We start from the raw sequence: 10,993 nt of genomic DNA on the forward strand, positions 1-10,993 counted from the left end.
TATCTGCTCGATCTATAGATTTCTTGATGGTGTATCACTTGGAGAAAACTACTCAAAAGCTTGTCTAATTTTGCAAATCATTCATTGCTGCTGTTTCTTTGTCCAAATCAAGAGGTGTCGTCCATGGTGGCCTTTTCCGCAGGACTAGCTACATCATTTCCTTGGGAACGGTCAAAATCATCAATGTAGGAAGGGCGCATTGCTCAAGTGATTATGTTGATGATTTGTACCACCCGAGGTCCTTCATTTGGAGTAATCCATTTTTCGGTGTCAGGGATAGTGCTGATTGGGCTGGATTTGACCATCTTCTTGGTTCCAGGAAGATGCAACAAAAGTAAATTCCTTGACTTCAACTTGAATTCCACTTTCACACTACTGTACATAATTTCCCAAATGTCTTGTCTTGTGTATAGTTTGAGGTGTAGATGTACATATGGCTGCTGTGATCCCCGGTAGTTCTAAAATATGTCTAGGTATATATGTATACTTTAGGAAGCATATACTTAACGTTTTGCATATGTGATCTGGCATAGCAATATTGGACAAAGCACTAATACTAGTCACTGTATCTGCAGTCCCACATGAGGCAGGCCATGACCAAAGGTATAAAACTCGATAGGTTAGTGGTCGTTCATTCCTGAATTGTTACAAACTCTCCTTTCGTAGCGCTGAGCCTCTGACTATTAAGACGGGTGATTGTGACCAGTTCTGTTCGTCTTATCAAATTGTTTATTTCGATCCAGTTTTAGGTTTTTTTCATCCGGGTAGAAAACAGGATACTAGATTTTTCAAAAGAAAAAGAAGACAGAAGCTGAAATAATGCTGATAACTTTTTTTGCTTGGAGGGACTTGCACGCTAGCTGTGTTGGACCCACTTCAGTGGAGAAGAGAAGCAGCACAGCGCCATACGACCCCCAATTCCGGCCTCAGCCAGCCATTCCCCTTCCCCACCTGCCCCTCCCCGTCCAGTAGTCCCCGCTCCTAATCCTCCCCACCAACCAAGCAGGAAACCCTCGCCACCGCACAACCGGACCGTGAAGTAAATGCTGGTGCTAGCCATCCCGCACAGCTGTCCGCGCTCCACCCCATAATCCCCTCGCGCTCGCCCCATTGCTCCATCGACGCCGGTAGCAAGAAACCCTGAGGCGAGATCGTCCACCAGCACCTCGAAAAGATGACCGAGTTTGTGGAATAGCTTGCTCAAGGGGTTGTGCAGCTCCGAGCCGCACATGCTGCGAGTTATGAGACCATGTCTCAACAGCACTATCGCTTCAGCGAGCCTGCATTGAAATAGGTACAGACCTACTTCCTACTCTCGAGCTCCCCCACCATCTTCCCCCAACCGATGTATCCATACATGAATCGGATCATTGTAGCTAGATGCACTTGCGAATGTAGCTTGTTTCTCTTGTGCTATGAACACAGACAATGGCTGGAGGCTATGTTAGGTCATACACATTCCACTATGATCCTACCCAGCCCATAGCTCGAGGCACAATGACCAACGAGTCCAACGGAATACCCGAACAACACTAGCACTACATCACTATTCTCTTCTTGAGTCACGAGGAAGCGTGCAATGGGGAAACTGGTGAAGAGATGGTCAAGGAAACTTAGAAGCTTGCTTACTGCCCTGACTCAATTGTAGAAGCATATTTCTCTGCTTACTATGAAGCAATCGACCGTTGGGTTGTGGCTGATGATAGGTTTGACATATTCTTCTCCGGGAATGACAGCACGCTCCCACCCTTCTTCGCCGACCAGGAAAAGTCAGAATTGACGGCCTTTTGGAGAGGAAAAATCAGATGAGTGTGAGTAGCAAGAAACGACATTATCTTCTAGATCTGTAGACTTCTTGATGGTGTATCACTTGGATAAAACTACTCAAAAGCTTCTCTAATTTTGCAGATCATTCATTGCTGTTGTTTCTTTGTCCAAATCAAGAGGTGTCGTCCATAGTGGCATTTTCCGCAGGACTAGCTACGCCATTTCCTTGGGAACGGTCAAAATCATCAATGTAGGGAGGGCCTAGCGCTCAAGGGATTATGTTGATGATTTGTACCACCTGAGGTCCTTCATTTGGAGCAACCTATTTTTTGGTGTCACGGATAGTGCTGATTGGGCTGGATTTGACTATCTTATTGGTTCCAGGAAGATGCAGCAAAAGTAAGTTCCTCACCACTGCACAGCCAGACCACGGAGTGGCTGTTGGTGCTAGCCATCCCGCACAGCTCTCTGCGCTCCACCCCATCATCCTCTTGCGCCCCACCGCTCCATCGACGCCAGAAGCAAGAAACCCTCAGGAGAGATCGGCCACCAGTGCCTCGAAAAGATGACCGAGTTCGCGGAGTACCTGGCTCGAGGGGTTGTGCAGCTGCGAGCTGCTCATGATGCGAGTTATGATGCCATGTCTCAACAGCACTCTCACGTCGGCGGGCCTGCGCTGAAATAGGTACAGATCTACTTGCTACTCTCGAGCTCCCCCATCATCATCCCCCTACTGATGTATCCATACATGGATCAGATCGTCATAGCTAGATGCACTGCTAACGTAGCTTGTTTCTCTTGTGCTATGAACACAGACAACTGCTGGAGGCTATGTTAGGTCATACAGATTCCACTATGATCTTACCCAGCCCATAACTTAAGGCACAATGATCATCGAGTCCAACGGAACACCCCAGTTGCATGAGCACCACATCACTATTCTCTTCTTGAGTGACGACGAAGCGTGCAATGGGGAAACTGGTGAAAGGATGGTCACGGAAACCCGGAAGCTTGCTTACTGCCCTAACTCGGTTGTAGAAGCATATTTCTGTTCTTTCTGTGAAGCAATCGGCCGTTGGGTTGTGGTTTATGAGACGTTTGACAGATTCTTCTCCGGCAACGACGGCATGCTCTCACCCTTCTTCGTCAACCAGGAAAAGTTAGAATTGATGGCCTTTTGGATGGCAAAAATCAGGTGAGTGTGAGTAGCAAGAAACAACATTATCTTCTCGATCTGTAGACTTCTTGATGGTGTATCACTTGGAGAAAACTGCTCAAAAGCTTCTCTAATTTTGCAGATCATTCAGTGTTGCTGTTTCTTTGTCCAAATCAAGAGGTGCCGTCCATGGTGGCCTTTTCCGCAGGACTAGGTACATCATTTCCTTGGGAACGGTAAAAATCATCAATGTAGAAAGGGCCCAGCGCTCAAGGGATTATGTTGATGATTTGTACCACCCGAGGTCCTTCATTTGGAGCAACCCATTTTCTAGTATCACAGACAGTGCTGATTAGGCTGGATTTGACTATCTTCTTTGTTCCAGGAAGATGCAGCAAAAGTAAATTTCTTGACTTCAACTTAAATTCCACTTTCACACTATTGTACATCATTTCCTAAATTTCTTGTCTTGTGTCTAGTTTGAGGTGTAGATGTACATATGGTTGCTTTGCTCCCCAGTAGTTCTAAAATATGTCTAGGTATATATGTATACTTTAGGAAGCATATACATACCATTTTACATATGTGATCTGGTATAGCAATATTGCCCCAGCCACTAGTACTAGTCACTGTATCTGCAGTCCCACATGAAGCAGGCCATGACCAAAGGCATAAAACTCGATTGGTTAGTGGTCGTTCATTATCGAATTATTACAAACTCTCCTTTCGTAGTGCTGAGCCTCTGACTATTAAGTCGGGTGATTGTGACCAGTCATGTTCTTCTTATCAAATTGTTTATTTCGATCCAGTTTGAAAAGGGCTGCGGCATTGTCCATCGTACACTTTCTTATCTCAATTTATGGCTCTGTTTGGATTGTACATTGATGCTGCTCTAGAGAGAAACCTTATCTATGTACAAGCTGGAAATTAGCAGAGCCAGATTCATTTCTTCATTTGTTATAAAAAATAAATGTTGAAATCCATTTGAGATGGATTGCATTATGCTTAATGGAAATATAGATTGTTTTTAAGTAAATCTGGAGTCCAGCCTAATAGCTTTTCTTTTCATCCAGAGACTGGGAAACAGTTCTATTGAATCATCCAATTTTATTGGAGCCAGATGATTTGCTTGTTAGTATTGAAGAACTTGAAACTTTTATGTGGGGCAAGGATTGGTTGCAAACTAGATTTGCAAATGTACTTTATGTGAAAATGCCTAGGTACCGAGAAAACTTCAATATTTTATTGACCGAACCGTGTCCTCGTTAGAGTCTTGGCAAAGAGTAAACCCCTCTCTATCATCTATTTGGCCATCATTCAGTTCTCAAGGAACATGCATCTCCACGCATATGATCACAGCAATGAGGTATACACTTTGCAGTTTATATGACAGCTACAATGGCTTGTTCTTTACTTCCTTCATCCAAAAAGATGGCTTGTTCTAATGCCCTACATTATGTGCTTTCAGATTTGGGACTCTTCACGAATGGTTCAGGAAATAAATAAACTGTTTCCTGGCTTTATGAGTATGGTCTACTCAGTAAGACATGCGACGAACACTGACTGGAACGACTTGCTCGATCATCATCCAGAAACAAAGAAGTTTGTTCGTTCTTTCTATCGTTAGCATGTGTAAGCCCTGATTTGCTTTAAATATAATGGCTGTGCTTTCTTGAAGAATGGGCTGCTCAGAAGTTTGTCTGAATATCTATTCCTGAAATTAATAGGGCGGCCACCGAGAAGTGCGGATGACAAGAAAGATGGCTCTTTTATGATTATATTGTTTGCAGGGGCAGTCAACTTAAGTTTATGTCTGTATTCTTCAATTTGTCTGATGCACTTACCGTAGCAGTTGTATCAGAATTCAGAACCTATCATTTGTGTAGGTCATTTAGATGTCGTTTGCAATCGCAGTGAACTTAAGTTTCTTCGATGTGGTCTAATCTACTTATTACCATAGCTGTTATATGATTATATCAGAACCTGTTGTTTGTGTTAGACATTTATATAACGTTTTCAGTTGTATGCAATGAACTTAAAGTTTGTTCAATGTGGTCTGATCTACTTATCGTAGCTGTTGTATGAGAACCTGTCATTTGTGTTAGCCATTTAGATGACGTTTGCAATTGTATGCAGTGTCTAAGTTTCTTCAATGTTCACTACCGGAAACAGTAACTTTGCCGAGTGCCCCAGGCACTCGGCGAAGGGCCAAATACACTCGGCAAAGGGTTTGCCGAGTGTAACACTCGGCGACCTTGAGTCGGCAAAGTTCCCTCCGGCAAACAGTGTGTTTGCCGAGTGTCGACCATTGGGCACTCGGCAAAGGCTTTGCCGAGTGCCACAATACACTCGGCAAAATATAACACTCGGCAAAAAGGCGGTAACGGTCAGCGACGGTAACGGCTACTTTGCCGAGTGTCAGACGGCGGACACTCGGCGAACCTATAAATTTTGCCGAGTGTATTTATACATTGCACTCGGCGAACCTATCTACTTTGCCGAGTGTATTTAAGATGACACTCGGCAAACAGGAACTCTTTGCCGAGTGTATTTTATGCGGCACTCGGCAAAGAGGCCCCGCCCGCCAGATTTCTTTCAGCCATTTGCCGAGTGTTTCCTAGCGGCACTCGGCAAAGTTTCATATTTTGCCGAGTGCCTTCCTCTTGGCACTCGGCAAACGGGCTTCTTGCAAAAATTTTATGACGCCTTTGCCGAGTGTTTTGGTAATGCACTCGGTAAAGACGTCGATGCAACAGAAAATGGCCTATTTGCCGAGTGTTAACACTCGGCAAAGTGCCCGAGTTCCTCCTACAATACAAAAATGTTACGTATAAAAGACCCCTCTCAACAAAACAACCAGAGAAGCACATGCATATAAATTACACCACAGGCATATAAATTGCACCACAAGCATCACAAGCACACAAATAACATTCACAAGTTCTCGTCGAAACAGGTAATTCACAAGTTTTACCACAGCTAACACCTCTAGTTCACAAGTCACTGAGGAGGATGCGGAGGATGAGGTGGATGAGGAGGCTGAGGAGTATGTGCAGGTGGCCACTGCCCCCAAGAAGATTCTGCATTGGACGCCGTCGATTGATTCTGCACAAAGTTATAGAGATTGCATTAGTCACTTTTCTAGTGTAAGTCTGTAGTGCCTGTAGTTTCTAGTTTAACTCTAGATTGATTGTAAGCTTGAGAGTGACTCACAGGAGTAGCTGCAGGAGGTGGTGGAGGTGGCGGGAATAGGTTCGGTGGCATAGGTGGTGGAGTCTGACCTAAACTGTGAAAGACACTCTGCATGTATTGGAACATCTGCTCCGTCCTCTGCCTTTCTACCTGCCGATCCGCCTCGATCCTCACCTCTAGTTCCTCCCGGCGCTTCCGTTCTACCTCCACCTGGGCCTACAATATTTCATCCCAATGTCTTATTGCCAATGCCAAGATATGTACAAAATGAATGTCTTATTACCGGACAGGGGGTGCCGGGGCCGGGGCCGCCGGGGCGGGGCCGGCCGGTGGGGCGGGCCGCGGGGAAGGGGGCGCCGAGGCCGCCGGGGCTGGGGTGGGGGCGGCCGCCGGGCCGGGACACCGGGCAGGGGGCGTCGGGGCGCCGGGGTCGGGGGCGGGGTCGCCGGGCCGGGGCGTCGGGGCGCCGGTGCGCCGGGGTCGGGGGCGGGGTCGCCGGGCCGGGGCGTCGGGGCGCCGGTGCGCCGGGGCGGGACGTCGGGGCCGGAGCGGGTGTCGGCGCACCGGGGCACGGGCGGCGGCGGTGGGCCGCCGGGGCGGCGGGGCGCCGGGGCCGGGGGCGGCGGGCACCGGGGCGAGCGCAGCGGCCGGCGGTGGCGGACAGCGGGTGGCGGCGGCGGGTTCCACAGGAGCGCGGCGGGGCGACTCGATTTTGGGATAGAGGCCAGGCCGCGCGCGGCGGTTCGGCAACATAAGTCCGGTTCTTTGCCGAGTGCCCGCGATCTGGCACTCGGCAAAGTAAAGAAATTCGACCCGCCAGGTACATTGCCGAGTGCCTGCGATCTGGCACTCGGCAAACCTTCTTCCTTTGCCGAGTGCCAGATCCAAGGCACTCGGCAATGACACGTTTTTCTTTTTTAAAGCAGGAGGAGAATACTGCCAGTGGTCCCGTGTACCCTTTTTGCCGAGTGCCTGGGGAAAACACTCGGCAAAAAGAACCTTTACCGAGTGTTTTTTTATACACTCGGTAAAATACAGTAATATTTCATGTGCCTTCTTGAACAACATGTTTTACAGATCTTTTCCTAATATACTTGGGCAAAATCGTGTCAACATCACTCAACAATGTTTAAATTATTTTTCTACTGATAATGTTCTATTATTTCATGCAGTTATAGCGAAAATTGCATTTATATCTACTAAAAATCTATAATTGCATTTAATCAATAAAAAATAGTAAACGCATCCAAAAAATTTCCAAAGTTTGACACGAACCAATCTGTGTTGCATGTTGCCTATACAAAAAGATTTGAAGCCAAACGTTAACTCAAGTGTCACTTGGACTCCAAATCTTATTGTGTCCTCTCTAACTTCTATGAATCCTTCTAGGAGATGCGTCAGCTTCTAAGCATCATATGTCAGAAATTGGGCAAAACCTTCTCAATTTTTTACCATAGCCTCCACACATAATATCATGACATCTTGACAAATCTTGTGATTTTCAGATTTCGTTTGCTTTTTTTAGAATTTAACCACCATTCAACCACACGTTCGTGGTCGTGTTTTTTAAAAACAATGTTGAAAATTTGTTTTCATTTCCTGGTTGAGAACTCAATCCGGACTCCATAATATAGATATAATTTTTCCACTGATTATAAACCATCATTTCATGTACATGCAGTTAAAATCTGACATGAATAAAAAAAATTCTTATTAATGCAATCATTTCATTAAAAATAGCAAACAGACCACAAAATATACCAACTTTTATTATGGATTACAAAATCTCCTACGTGGGGAGTAGAAAAAGTGTGGAGGGCAGGGGACGAAATTTTTTTTTTGTTCGCCGAGTGCCAAATTTTTACACTCGGCGAAGTAATATGTTTGCCGAGTGTCCAGGGTTAGGCACTCGGCGAACGGACACGTTTGCCGAGTGTCTTGTGTTGGCACTCGGCGACCTTCTCGATTTGCCGAGTGTCGGAGGGCGGCACTCGGCGAAGGGCCTCTTTGCCGCGTGTTGGACTCCAACACTCGGCAAAGAACTAACGGCCGCCCCAGGCCGGTGACGGACGGCGCACGTGCGATGCACGCGCCGTTGATTTACCAAGTGTCGGACTTTTGCCGAGTGTCACTGAGAGGTTTGCCGAGTGTCGAATTTACGGCACTCGGCAAACAACCTCATTGCCGAGTGTGATATGTTTGCCGAGTGTCGCGTTGAATACACTCGGCAAAAAGGTTGTTTGCCGAGTGCTCGAAGGAAAGCACTCGGCAAAAGTTTTACACTCGGCGAAGTTACTGTTTCCGGTAGTGGTTGTCTGATCTACTTACCGTAGCTGTTATATTGGAACCAGTCTTTCATGTTAGCCTTTTGGATGAGAGCAGTGGCAGACTGGCAGTAGTTTTCTAATAGACCCTCATCATGACACAATGGTGCCATGATATAACTACCACAGCTACTTTTGCCTTTAAATTTCTGATCTATTAGTGATCTGCCTTGAAAGATTCTATGTGCAAACTGCATATATATCTGATATAAAGTTATGTGCACCGATTTGCATGCTTCTCTTTATTACTTGATGTTTCACAAATTGAGAGTTTCGGTGCTTATGCTTTTGATATATTTGTCCCAATTCAAGTTAAGTTGTAAGTAGTGGATACGCTTAATTATGTAATCACATGTGTACAACCAGTATAAGATTTGAAGTTTTGTAGCCTATGACTGAGTACAGTTCCTGCAGGATATGTACTAGTGAACGTTCGGATGAAACCTAACTCAACCATATTCTACGATCACGATGTAGCAGTGCTGATTCCTCCTTTCTTTCTAACTTTTCATTTTAGGCATTCGTAACATGGTCTTGAATACATGTAATCTTGCGAGTATTTTTACAATGCAGAGAATGACAATAAGGAACTAGCACAGTTGGTTTCATTGGTGTGCTTCTGACATTCTTCTCATTTGGCTTACGGCTTACCCTGGCCTTGGTTGTGTTTTCTCTTCTCCATATTGCTTGGTTCTGTCAGGACCAGTCCCAGCTGGGAGTTTCTCTCCCCGATCTAGTGCTTTTAATTTGCCATGCTATCTTATCAGCGGCAGAGAAGCACAACTTTCAGCCATCGTCTGTAACAACTATGTAAGCCGGCTACTCTCGGCATTTTCACAGCTACCATATCTTCACTCCTGTGCCTGACTCCTTTGAGAACAATATAGGGTCACAGTAGCTACATGGTTTCCACATGCACAAAGTTCTGTCTTGGCTTCTCGGAGCAACCTCCTGGAGCTTGATCCTTCAGAGCGCTGACCCAGAACAGACGAGCCTGTTTCCAGAGTTGGATGCCGGTCATGCCCCTGTGCTGCTATCACCTCAACGCTGCCGAAACATGCTTCAGCCTTCATGAGCGAGCCATGGAAGGCGCCATTGTTTTGCTTCTATAGGCCCTTTCTCGGTCGATCTCGCTGCCTTGTTGGAGATTTCAGTGGTTAGAGAGCTCACTTCGTTAGTGCATACATCCCACCAGGTCCACAGCGAGATGATTGTTATCTGTAAAAGTAAGGCTCCTTCCATGAAGAATACGTAGTGCATCAGTAGCTGCTATGCTCAGGTCGATCAACTGGAGACCTAACTGTCAAGCTCTACCCTTCTTTAACTACCCTTTGAATGTTCATGTGCTGTACAAATTAAAGACTGCTATGAGCGAACCACCAAGCAAGTTGTTTGATCCATCCTTTCTTATGATGTGACACCCTTAGAACTTCCAATTACCTAGGGAGTTATTTCATTTATCAAATCAAAGCACCCTAGATGACGTATTATATTGCTAACCAGAGGCATAACCCTTCTTTCCCCTCATAAAGGCAGTAGTCAGTTACAGGACTGGAAACTAAACACTGACAATCATAGCCACGTATCACAACACTACAGCAGATCAAATCACATACTGATCTCTTTGAATCTGCATCATTTATGATCATTACAGCTTGACATCAACAAAACACAACCGCAACAATTACCACATCTTAGTCGCACGCACCCACTCCAGCTGTCTAGCAGTGATTGACAACAAAAGCACAACAAAAAGACCTTACTCCTCAAATTTGTTATCCAAACCTCAGCTTCCGCATGCTAGTACTTACCGGGACATCCTTGATCTTTGATCCAGTAGACTCGGGCTCCTTCAACTTGTGTGATTTGCGATCATCCTCTACAGAAACTGCAAAGAAAACCATGATTCAATACTTCATGTATAGTTATAGTTTTCCACACAACATAGAATTGTCAAAAAAAAATGATATTCATTATTTGAACTGCTTAGATAAGCCAAAAAGTGAACTACTGAGGTACTGACTCTCAATTAGCATCTCACTATCAACAAAGCCTGAAACACAATTCCAGATCTTCTTCACAACCACTCACTCAAAAAACACACGATGCATACTCATTTTCACATCAAAAAGGCAAGAACGATCTGCTCTATTTTTTAAGTCACAACTCATATTTTACTTTCATCCAAATCGGAACACTTTATCCATGCAGCAAGAAGAAACAAATTTAAATTTATCAAATTAGACACAGTTTGACCAATTGCTCATTGGCACATCAGCCAAATGTTAGCTACAATGTCCCTCAGAATTGTCCAAGAACAGTGATACATGTCAATAGTATCAACATCCCAGGTTGGAAACTGAATATAGGAATACTGGCCAAAGTAGGCAATAATTATAATGCATTCATCCCTCCAAAAGGCAACTAATAAAAAACTGCAGATAAGTAGTGACTCAGAATACTCAGTTGTTACTCTACTTGATGTCATATGCTGAAATCTCCCTTAGATAACCTATCAATTTCCACTTTACAAAGCAGCACTTTACAAAGTTAC

Source organism: Setaria italica, chromosome IV (genome assembly GCF_000263155.2).
Source record: "Setaria italica strain Yugu1 chromosome IV, Setaria_italica_v2.0, whole genome shotgun sequence".
NCBI classification, from domain to species: domain Eukaryota; kingdom Viridiplantae; phylum Streptophyta; class Magnoliopsida; order Poales; family Poaceae; genus Setaria; species Setaria italica.